At 37.1% G+C, this 12,104-nt stretch overlaps 1 non-coding gene across 1 annotated transcript; it reads left to right on the top strand.

The window, feature by feature from the left end:
* The first annotated feature begins 3,640 nt into the window (after window positions 1–3,640).
* On the top strand, window positions 3,641–3,747 carry LOC131172336 (small nucleolar RNA R71). Its single transcript, XR_009142818.1, has one exon. It is a non-coding gene; the product is annotated as a small nucleolar RNA R71 (small nucleolar RNA).
* Window positions 3,748–12,104: the final 8,357 nt, after the last annotated feature.

Consider the following 12,104-nt stretch of genomic DNA (forward strand, 5'->3'; position numbering starts at 1 on the left):
TCCTAAACAAAAGCGGTTCTTCCCAAGAATAAAATTTAACATCATGCAAGAATCTTTTCTTTTGCTGCCAAGATAAATCAGGTGGCAAGACACCACAAGACAAGAAATTCACAATATCAGCAAACCATGGAAGTGCAGAATTCAACACATACAACTGCTCATTCATGAAAAACTCATCAATTGGCACAATTTCATCATCTTTATTTTCAGTTTTTATCCTAGAAAGGTGATCAGCCACCACATTCTCAACACCCTTTTTATCTCTTATTTCCAAATCAAATTCTTGAAGTAATAAAATCCATCTAATCAACCTAGATTTAGCTTCTTTCTTGCTCATTAAGTACTTTATTGCTGCATGATCAGTGAAAACAATTACCTTTGAGTTGACCAAATAAGAACGAAATTTATTGAGTGCAAATACTACCGCAAGGAACTCCTTTTCAGTTGTGGCGTAATTGACTTGAGCTTCATCAAGGGTTCGGCTTGCATAGTAAATGGCATAAGGTTTTCTATCTTTTCGTTGGCCAAGGACAGCTCCAACAAAGAAACTCACTTGCATCACACATAATTTGAATGGCAAAGTCCAACTGGGGTTGCATGATAGGAGTCGTTGTTAATGCCGTCTTTAACTCGCAAAAAGCAACCATACAATCTTGATTAAAATCAAATTTAACATCATGATTCAAAAGATTTGTTAAGGGTTTAGCAAGTTTAGAAAAATCTGAATAAATCGCCAGAAAACCCAAAGCATGTCCAAGGAAACTCCGCACTCCTTTGTGATGGTTGAGGGGGCATTTTTCAATAATTTCTATTTTGGCTCTATCCACTTCAATTCCCTTTTTGAGATTAAATGCCCTAAAACGATTCCCTCTTGGACCATAAAGTGGCATTTCTCCCAATTCAACACCAAATCATTATCGACATCTCTGCAAGATTTTAGACAAATTAGTCAAGCATGAATCAAAATTAGTTCCATATACTGAAAAGTCATCCATGAAGACCTCCATAATTTCTTCAATAAAATCAGAAAAAATAGCCATCATGCACCTTTGAAATGTGCCAGGCGCATTACACAATCCGAATGGCATCCTTCGATATGCAAAGGTGCCATAGGGACATGTAAAGGTAGTTTTTTCTTGGTCATCAGGATGTATTGGAATTTGAAAGAAACCAGAATATCCATCTAAGTAATAAAAGAATGAATGCTTGGCTAATCTCTCTAACATTTGATCCATAAAAGGAAGAGGAAAATGGTCTTTTCTTGTGGCATTGTTCAACTTCCTATAGTCTATGCACATTCTCCAACTCAGAATAGTTCTAGTGGGTATCAATTCATTATTTTCATTTTTAACAACTATCACCCCACCTTTCTTTGGTACAACATGCACAGGACTAACCCACTCACTGTCAAAAATAGGGTAAATAATTCCAGCAGCTAGTAATTTTAGGATTTCCTTTTTCACAACATCCTTCATTGTAGGATTCAATCTTCTTTGATGTTCAATGGAAGGTTTACTATTTGGCTCAAGGAAAATCCTATGCATACAAACTGTTGGACTAATTCCTTTTATATCATCAATTGCATAACCCAAAACTCTTCTATATTCTCTCAATACTCTCAACAATTTGTCATTCTCAATATTAGTCAAACATGCATTAATTATAACAGGATATGTTTCATTGGGTCCAAGAAAAGCATACCTGAGGTTGGAAGGAAGAGGTTTAAGATCTACCTTTGGGGCATCCTCTACCTTTAATGATGGTGGTTTGATCTCCAAATTTTGCACTCCTTCAAGTTGAAAAATTGTGGCTTCAGGATGTGGTGGAGAGCTTTCCAAGTATTGCGCAAAAATAGCCATGTTATCATCATCAATGCTCCCACCATGGACTAAGCAATTTTCAAGTGGGTCTTGTGGATAGCTTTTTCTGAAATGCTCTTGAACAATCTCATCAATAATTTCTACCCGCAAACAAGACTCAACTTCTTCATGTTTTCTTTTCATGGCTGGATTGATGTTGAATATCATTTGATCATCTCCCACTCTAAGTGTCAATTGCTCACCCTTTACATCAATTAATGCACCAGCTGTTGCCAAAAAGGGTCTTCCCAATAAGATAGGAACTTTTGTGTCTTCTTCCATATCCAAAATGACAAAGTCCACCGGAATGTAAAATTTTCCAACCTTGATAGGCACATTTTCAAGAATGCCTTCCGGATACTTAATTGAACGGTCAGCCAATGAGAGATACATGTTTGTGGGCTTCAACTCTCCCATATTCAATTTTTCATATATTGAAAGAGGCATTAGGCTGACACTAGCTCCAAGGTCACATAAGGCATTTGCCACACAGTTATCACCAATATGACAAGGAATGGAAAACACACCGGATCTTTGAGTTTGGGAGGTAACTTCTGGATTATAGCACGGCATTGCTCTCCCAAATTGATGGTGTCATAATCTTCTAGCCTTCTCTTGTTGGAAAGAATCTCCTTCAAAAACTTGGCATAACTCGGCATTTGGGATAGTGCCTCAGTGAATGGCACATTGATATACAATTTTTAGCACTTCAAGGAACTTGCCAAATTGCTTGTCTAGTTTGTGCTTGATGAATCTTTGAGGGTAGGGAAGGGTGGGTTTGTAAGGTTCAGGTGGGATGTATGGTTTCTCTCCTCATCTTGCTCACTTTTGCTTTCTTCTTCTTTTTCATTTTTCTTGCTCTCAACTGAATTTTCTTCTTTTGTGCTTTCTTTTCTTCTCTCTTGTTTTCACTCTCTTGACCTACTTTCTTACCACTTCTCAAGGTCACCAACTTACATTGTTCATGAGGGTTTTGTGGTTGGCTAGGTAGTTTCCCATAGGAATTGCTTCTGATGAGCTTGCTTGTTGCGCCAATTGAGTCTCCAACATGAGGTTGTGGACTTGTAATTGATCCAAGGTTTGTCTCATGAGATTAATATCTTCCTCCAATTTGATATTCAACTAGCTTTGTTCAGCAAAAATTTCTCCATCATGTTCTCCAAGGATGGCTTGGTTCATGGGATGGAAGGGATTGTTGTGCTCTTGCTTGATATCCAGTGGTGGTCGCCTTGTGGGCTGAAATTGAGGCTGAAATTGAGGCTTGTTCTCACGCATAAACCGCTGGTTATGAGCATAATTTGAGCTTTGGCCTTGTTGAGCAAAAGTTGCTTGTGGTCTCCATGTTGAGTTGTTCATATTAGAATAAGAATTTCCCATAGGTTTTGTTGATAACCTCCTGCATAAGCCTTGCTCTTGCAAATAATCATCACCATAAGAAGAATAATTAACTCCACAACTTTGAGTTCCATTTGTGAAGGCAACTTGTTGCATAGTTGTAGGAGTTGAGGTTGTTGCCTTTGTGCAAAAATTACTAAGAAGCTGAGTCAACTGATCAAATTTTGCATTCATGTAGTTAATCGAGTCAAGTTCATAGATCCCGACTTTCTTTGGCTCAAGTGCTCTAGGATTTCCCCATAAATGGGTATTATGAGCAATCTTCTCTGATAGATCATAGCATTCTTCACTTGTCATTCTCATGAAATCTCCTCCTGCTTGAATCAATTGTGTTTCTTATGGTGGAGTAACTCAGTGTAGAAATTCGAACAATCATCCATTTGGGTATTTCATGATGAGGACATTGCCTTTCAAGCTCCTTAAATCTCATCCAAGATTCATACAAAGTTTCATCATCTCTTGGTTTAAAAGCTACCATCAAATTCCTCAAATGAGTAGTTTTCCTGTGGGAAAAATTGAGATAGAAAAGCTTGAGATAAATTGCTCCCAAGTAGCTATAATAGCTTGTGGAGTGAGTCATACCACTCCAATCTGAATCAAGAGAAAATGGAAATAATGTGAGCCGAATAACTTCATCGAAACTCCAGGTTGTCTTTGTGTACCACATATCATCAAAAATTTCTTCAAATGAGAATGAGGATTTTCAAGTGGGCTACCTCCAAATTGTGAATTCGAACCATTTGAATAAGACCGATTTTTAATTCAAATTGATTAGCTCCAATAATAGGTCTGTATCTCTCACATCGGTACATCTAGGAAAAGCATAGTCTAACATGGATCTTCTTTGAGGATCATTTTGATTAACCACTGATTTTGCCGCTTTTGCTCATTTGCTCCATTGTTTCCACCAATAGCTCTATTTTGATTCTCCATATTTTCTATTGTCTCCTCTTGCTCAAATATTTGTTGTTCTTCTTTTCTCGCTTCTTTTCTTCTCTTGTACTCCTTTTGTTGGCTCGATGAATTTTTCAATTTCGGTTGAACAACAATAAGATCACTTGTGCTTTTCGATCGTCTCATAAACAAGAAAAGTACCTGAAAAACACAAGGAACAATAGTGAAAATAAAAGAAAATAAAAATTCTAATTAGCTTAAAACAATTAAAATCCAACTTAAAAACAAACAATTCCTAAGAACGGCGCTAAAAACTTGATACGGTGTCCGCAAGTGCACGGTCATGTAGTATAGTTTTAAAAATTGATATCGATCCCACAGGAATTGTGCTTAAATTGGAAATAAAAGTATAAGCAAATTAGAATGACAAAATTAAAAGATATTAAAAATAAAATCTAAAAATTAAAATTAAGACAAAAATTAAAGATGTAAAATGAAATTTGGAATTAAAATTGGTATTTGAGGAATTAAAACTAGATCAATCAATTAACTAAAATTAATTAAACTAGATTACCCAAAAAAATTAATTTGAAATATCTATTTATGAAATTGAGAGAAATTAAATCTAAATTCAATAAAAATAAAAATAAAGTGATTATAGAAATTGGATTTAAATTGGATTTAAATTTAAATTGCTATTTATGAGGTTTGGAGGATTTATATCTAATTTCAATGAAAAATAAATTGATTCTAGAGATTGGATTTTCAATATTGTTTGCATGTGGTTTTTCCCTAATTTAGCCAAACACATGAGAATTGCAATTTTGAGGGAAATCAATTCTTAAATTTTTGAAACCATTTTCAAGCATCTAAAAAATGCTTTTCATTAAAACAAAACCTGTTTTCACGGTATTTCAAATCTAACAAAAACCCAATTAATGCTCTAATTGATTTTTGGAAAGTTCCCCTTAATCTTCTTAGCTTATTTCTAACACCAAGAAAATAAAGTTTATTGCAAGATTATCCATCCCCAATATTCACTTTTCAGTCCATCTATTAAGGATTAAAACTTAACTTAATGAGGGCCCATTCATCAAGCAAGGAAATAAGCACACAAGCAATAAATCAAAATATAACAATCTTCATTTAAATGGCTAAATCAGTTCAAAACCACAAAACAAATCAATATTTACAAACCCATCTCTAGAATCTCAATCAACTACTCACAATTCATTGTTTAAAGACAAACCCAAATGAAGAAATGAAGAAATAATGGAAATGTAAGCTAAAAGGGGTAGAAAAACCCATCAAATTTGCAGCAGGATCTCTGCAGAAAAGTGCAGAAACTTGATCCTTCTTTGCTCTTTGGAAGAAGATGCAGAAGATGCTCCTCCCTTTCCCTCTTTCTATCTTTCTAAAAATGCCTCCCTTGCTCTCTATGCTCTCTATGCTCTCTATGCTCTCTATATCTCTATATCTCTATATCCCAAGAAAGTGATAAAATGGGTCTTTATATAGGCTAAGGGATTGTTCTAGAATGGGTAAAAGGGGGAAGGATCTAGAAAAAGTGAGGTAAAAAGGCTGGAGTAACGGAAATGCCACATCAAAAAATTTTCCAGTAAAAACGACATAAGCCGAGTCAGTTGTTTCGCGGGTTGTGTCGCTCTCGGCCATTTTTTTTTCTCAACTTCAAAATTTTTTTTTTTTTTTTGCAATTCGATTTTAATCTCCTCCAAATGGCTACTCTGATCAAAATACATCAAATTTCTCCAGATTTAACCTACAAAACAAATAAATTCCAAAAATTAAACTAAGAAATGTGAAAATTGTAAAATTGACTAAATATATACTAATATCTAAAATAATAGCTATGAATAAGGGTAAATTATGTGCAAAAATTACTCCTAAATGATGATATAAAATGCATGCATCAGCGGACTCATCCCCTATTTATACTAGTTTGAGCATTTAATGCTCACGGTGTCCCAAGCGGCGCATCGGTTAGCAGGATTCACCAGCTTTTTCTGACACGTCTCATGAATATTCCAAAAATTCCGTAATAAGGAAAGATCGGCTGGTTAGAGATCGGTGAATTAAGGCGGATGTTTGGAAGTGCAGATCGGTTAAGGGCTGTTCAGGCAGGAACCGGATCGGATAAACACATCAGTGATCGGGAAATAATCAATGCAATAATAATAAAAATGATAGTTGTCAAAATAAAATTTTATTTTCGAAAGGTCAGATTACATCATTTGGGCGATCTCTAGAGATCGGATTACATTAAAAGCTGGATTACATCATTTAGGCGATCTCTAGAGATCGGATTGCATTAAAGGTCTGATTACATCACAGGGGCGATCTTTAGAGATCGGTGGAACATCCTATCTAATAAAGGCCTATGTCAAAGCCTAGTCTCATGGCTGAATCAAAAGATTTGTCCGGCCATAGACAGCGGATAGATGTACAGCTCAAATGGGGTGATTATGACTCTCATGAGGATAGAGAGTCATCTCCGCTGTCATCGACCAGAACTGAGCTGTAGTCGGGATGCCCAATGGGGTGAGGAGCCAAATGAACTTCAAGGGGCAGTCACCGATGTTAGGAGGGAAATTAGCAGTCTTCTCACCCGAAATTCGTTCGCCGATCATATCGGTCGAACGATTCGAGATCGACACGATCGAGGTCCTCGATCCAGGTCGGCAAATTAGTCCAGTTCTCTCACTGTCATCAGAGGAAGCCATAATAATTCTCCGATCACCGGGATCATAAATTTTCAGTCGAGGAATAAAGAGGACAATCGGAAAAAGATCAAAAGCAACTATCATGGCCGGGATTATTGCCGGAGCGGTTAGAACAGGAGATGTGAGAAGGAAAAAGGAGAAAATCAAATACATAAGGGTTTCCCGTTGAAGGCATATATATAGGGAAAGTCTGAGCATTTATTGCGAGCAGAAAACGAAGCGGATGCCTCGAAAATTGAAGGAATAAATGCTTTGACTGAATCGGACCAGATAAAGGAGAAGACCGGAGTTTGAGAGGTCGGAAGAGGGGAGCCTGGCATGTGAGATCGGAAAAGGATTGTGTTAGAAAGATCGGAAGGGAGGAGAGGTCAGAAAACAAAGGGAATAAGACAACTTCCGCTAACTGTCATCATAATCAGAGCCGAGGTAGTTAAAGTGTTGCAGACAAAATCTCCACCGCACGCCTCAGAATCGCCCACATTACTGACAGGTGCCAGAGTATGTCATGACAGTGCTGTACATCCCAATCTCCACCCTTAGTCTTAGAATCTTATGATGTGTAGATGTAATCAGATTTCAAGAGGTCGGAAAAGTCCTTATCCGACTCCCATTCAAGTAAAAGAGATCGGAGGAGAGTTCTTATCCGATTCTCAATCCAAAATTTAAAAGAGATCGGAGGAGAGTTCTTATCCGATTCTCAATCCAAAAAAAAAAAACTTTAATAAATATCTAAAGGAGATCGAAGGAGAGTTCTTATCCGATTCTCAACCAAAATTTTAATAAATATTTAAAAGAGATCAGAGGAGAGTTCTTATCCGATTCTCAATCAAAAATTCTCATAAATATCTAAAAGAGATCGGAGGAGAGTTCTTATCCGATCTCCAATAAAAAATTTTAATCTAAAAAGAGATCGGAGGAGAGTTCTTATCCGATTCTCAAATCGAATATGCAAAATAACCCCTTAAACAAAACTGATACGCAACAGCAACTCACTAAGGGTCGTCTCATTTATTTATGTATCTGGGTAACCCGAATTAGTGAAAAATCAAATATTCCCTTTTACCAAAAGGATTAACATCTCCGTTCGAACCTCCTAACTATTGATTTTAATTTATAAAGAGCTTAAAGTTAAATCTGCTCACCCTCATTGAGGGACGAGGTGGGGTGCCTAACACCTTCCCCACCCGTTTACGGACCCCGAACTTAGAATCTCTGTTTTGAAGTGGTTTCATTTTAACTTATTTTCACAAATGGTTTTCTTTAATTTCCCTCAAAATTAAAGTGGCGACTCCTCACTCTTTCCCACTTCGGTGAGTGTTCGTCCAGGCGACCGCAAAACACCTTGCGACAATAGAACATGTTTTGAATTGTGATGGGCAGTTTGCATGGAAAAATGCAAATTTATTATTTGAATTGTGATGAGTATAAATATTATTGGATATTGGAATTGCCTTTGAATCAAATTGTATTGTGGTTTATGCTCATTAAAAGGATTGTGATATTGTTTTATATCTCACTATAAATGCTTGACTAGGTTATTACCCGTCTCTCTCATTTGTTGAGAAGACAATGGAGTTAGTTATATTTTGATTACCATGGTAGGTGCACAGGCTTAGATTCTCCTCTTATTAGAGGTTAGATCTAAGTTTTATGTTATGGCCCTTACGGAAGATTCATTATTGTGATGTGTACTGTGTACGATGATTCGACCTCGGCGACCATAGGGAGTTAGAATCCGATTCAACCTCCCCGACCATTGGGAGTTAGAATCACCTCGAAGATGGACCTTTCGGATAAGTCTTGCATAGTAGTGAGATAAAGAATGGCTTTTGAGATAAAGAATGGTTTTTGAGATACAGAATAGTTTTTGAGATACAGAATGTTGTTGAATAGTTAAAGAATTGTGATTTCAATTATGATTTATGTATAATTGATTTTGTTGGAATTACCTTAAATTGTTTGTTATGATTTGATAAATGGAATTTCGTGATCAAAGTCATTTTATACAAATGATTTACATTATTGGCAATGAATATTTTAAGTTTTGGAATTTGATGAGTATCCAGATTTCCAAATTATTTGCTGTAATTTTGTTAACGTGTATTGTATTATGTTTTAAATTATAGTTGTGCACTACTGAGTTCACCACTCAGCGATAGCTTTGTATGTTATCACAGGTGAAAAGAGCATAGAACAATTGAGTAAGCTTCTTGGAAGAGACATTCAGATCAGCTCCAGGTAGACTCATGTACACAGGTTTTGATGTATGTATGTAATAATATGTATGTAAATTATTTGAGCAGTTGTATAAAAACTCTTGTAAAATATTTTAGTATGTAATTAAATGTAAATTATTGTAAATGTAAATTTGAGATTTCATTTACCTGAATAGTTTTGTAATATAAATTTTGAGTCTTATAATCAATGAAATGTTTCTTTTGTGATGAGATTAGTTTGAAAATGAATTGATTTGATTATTGAGATTTGAATTGTGAGTTGAAATGAAGTTATTGGAGTTGTATTTGAGAAAACATATTGGGAGTGTATTTCTTTACAGGTTTTGAAGAACTGTTTTCTCAAAATACAGTGAAGACTCACCGAAATTTTGAAAAATTTTTATAACACCAGATTTTAATCGATGATTTAAATTTCACGAAAATTGTTTTAAAATCCCTTGTAGTATATCTAATGGGTTATCGGTAGGCGAAGTACAGTAATTTATTAGGTGTACTACGGGATCATGTTACATCTTACGGGGGAGTAGGGTGTGACAACTCTAATCCCTTCAGCTGATACTACATGTCCAAGGAATGCAATCTCATTCAACCAGAACTCACACTTAGACAATTTGGCATATAGTTTCTTCTCTTTTAGAGTCTGCAGAACAATTCTCAAATGTCCATCATGTTCTGCTTTATCCTTGGAATACACCAGGATGTCATCAATGAAGACCACTACGAACCGATCTAAGCATGGATGGAAGATACGGTTCATAAGGTCCATGAATGCTGCTGGAGCATTTGTTAACCCAAATGGCATCACCAGGAATTCATAATGCCCATATCGAGTTCTGAATGCAGTCTTAGGCACATCTGCATCTTTAACCCTTAGCTGATGATACCCTAATCTGAGATCAATCTGAGATCAATCTTAGAAAACACATCGGCTCCCTTCAACTGATCAAACAGATCGTTAATTCTAGGCAACGGATACTTGTTCTTCACTGTTACTCTGTTTAACTGCTGGTAGTCAACACATAACCTCAGTGTCCCATCTTTCTTCTTTACAAACAGTACCGGAGCTCCCCATGATGACACACTGGGGTGTATGAACCCCTTGTCTAGTAATTCTTGCAGCTGGATTTTTAACTCTTTCAATTCAGCAGGTGCCATCCTATATGGAGCAATTGAAATCGGAGCTGTACCCGGTATAATCTCAATAGCAAATTCAACTTCTCTTTCTGGTGGCAAACTAGGCAATTCCTCAGGAAATACCTCAGAGAAATCCCTTACTGTGGGTATGTCAAATAAGTTAAGTTTACCATGCTTAGTGTCAACCACGTGTGCCAGATAGGCTTCACACCCTTTTCTCAACTATCTCCTTGCAACTATAGCTGAGATGACATTGAACAAGAAATCTATCCTTTCACCCACAACTGTTATTTCTTCATTATCAGCAGTTTTCAGAGAGATTCTCTTTAATTACAATCTACTATTGCCTAATGATGGGATAACCAATCCATTCCCAAAATCACATTAAACTCATGGAAAGGCAGTTCTATTAAGTCTGCTGAGAACTCTTTCCCTTGATTCTTCAATGGACAACCCTTATACACCTTGTTTACTACCACACTATGGCCTAGCGGATTTGTGACCAGGATATCTTGGTCACTTTTCTCTACTGGTATTCCCTTTTCTACAGGCAGCTTGATATAAATATATGAATGAGTAGATCCAGGATCCACTAATGCATGCACAGAAGTATTATAGAGGAGGAACGTACCCTTGATGACATCTGGAGCATCGTGTTCCTCCTGTGCCCTTATTATATAGGCTCTGGCTGGTTTTCTACCTTCTACTCTCTCCACAGACTCTGATACAGGTTTCTGTGAAGTACCGGCTACTTCAGCCTTACCTAGCTTTCTACCCCTTAGAGCTGGAAGGGCAGGCCTAATAGTTGATACTGGAGTGGATCCAGACTAGATGGTCTGTAGATCCACACCATAAACAAGCACCTATCATCCTCCAACATTCGCCCTTATGCTATTTTTGACAATGTGGGCAAGCAACAAATACTGTTGGGGCTGGTTCCCTGAACCCTGTCCCTGGAAAGCTAGCCATTAAAGGTGTGGACTGACCTCTTCTTAGTGCAAACTGAGATTTAGGCCTCTGTGACTGACCCTGACTTGGTGCTCTACTGAAACTCTGAGTAGGTGAACCTTTGAATTTCTTACTAGGGCGTAAGATGTACCGTCTAACCACGACTCTTTCTGCTGTCTATCCCTTCTGTTCTGTTCATTCATTCTAACTTTTTCAACCTTCAGTGCGGCTTCCACTAACTTGGTAAACTCTGTAATCCCCAAGGTTGTAATCATTAATTTAATGTTATCATTGAGTCCTTTCTTAAATCTCTTGCATCTCTCTACCTCATTAGGGGCTATTTCCTGCCCATAGCGGCTCAATTTGACAAATTCTCTTTCATATTCAGCCACTGTCAGCTGTTTCTAGCGTAGGGTAATAAACTCCCTTCTCTTCTCTTCCAGGTATACACTACCCATATACTTCTTTCTGAACTCAGTAAGAAAGAAATCCCAAGTTATTTGTTCTGGTGGCACCTTACTAGTCACTGTATCCCACCATTGGTACGCATCATCTTGCAGTAGTGATACAGCAGCTTCTAAATTCTGCTTTGGAGTACAATGAAGTTGTTTCAAGACTCTTCCAGTTCTGTCCAACCAGTTTTCAGCTATGACAGAATCATCTTCCCTTTTGCCCAGAAAATCCATTGCTCCAAACTTCCTAAGTCTCTCCATATGAGATTTTTGATGTGGAGGTGGTAGTGGTGGCATAACTCTTGCCATCTGTCTAAAGAACTTAGCCATTTGCTAAAATGTGGCTGGTGCATTTGGTACCGGTAGAGCAGCTTTCCCTCCTGTCTCCTGGTTTAGTCATAGATGGAGCATGACTTTCCACTTCCTCATCGACTGCTCTCTATG

The sequence above is a fragment of the Hevea brasiliensis genome, chromosome 13, assembly GCF_030052815.1.
Source record: "Hevea brasiliensis isolate MT/VB/25A 57/8 chromosome 13, ASM3005281v1, whole genome shotgun sequence".
Lineage (NCBI taxonomy): Eukaryota > Viridiplantae > Streptophyta > Magnoliopsida > Malpighiales > Euphorbiaceae > Hevea > Hevea brasiliensis.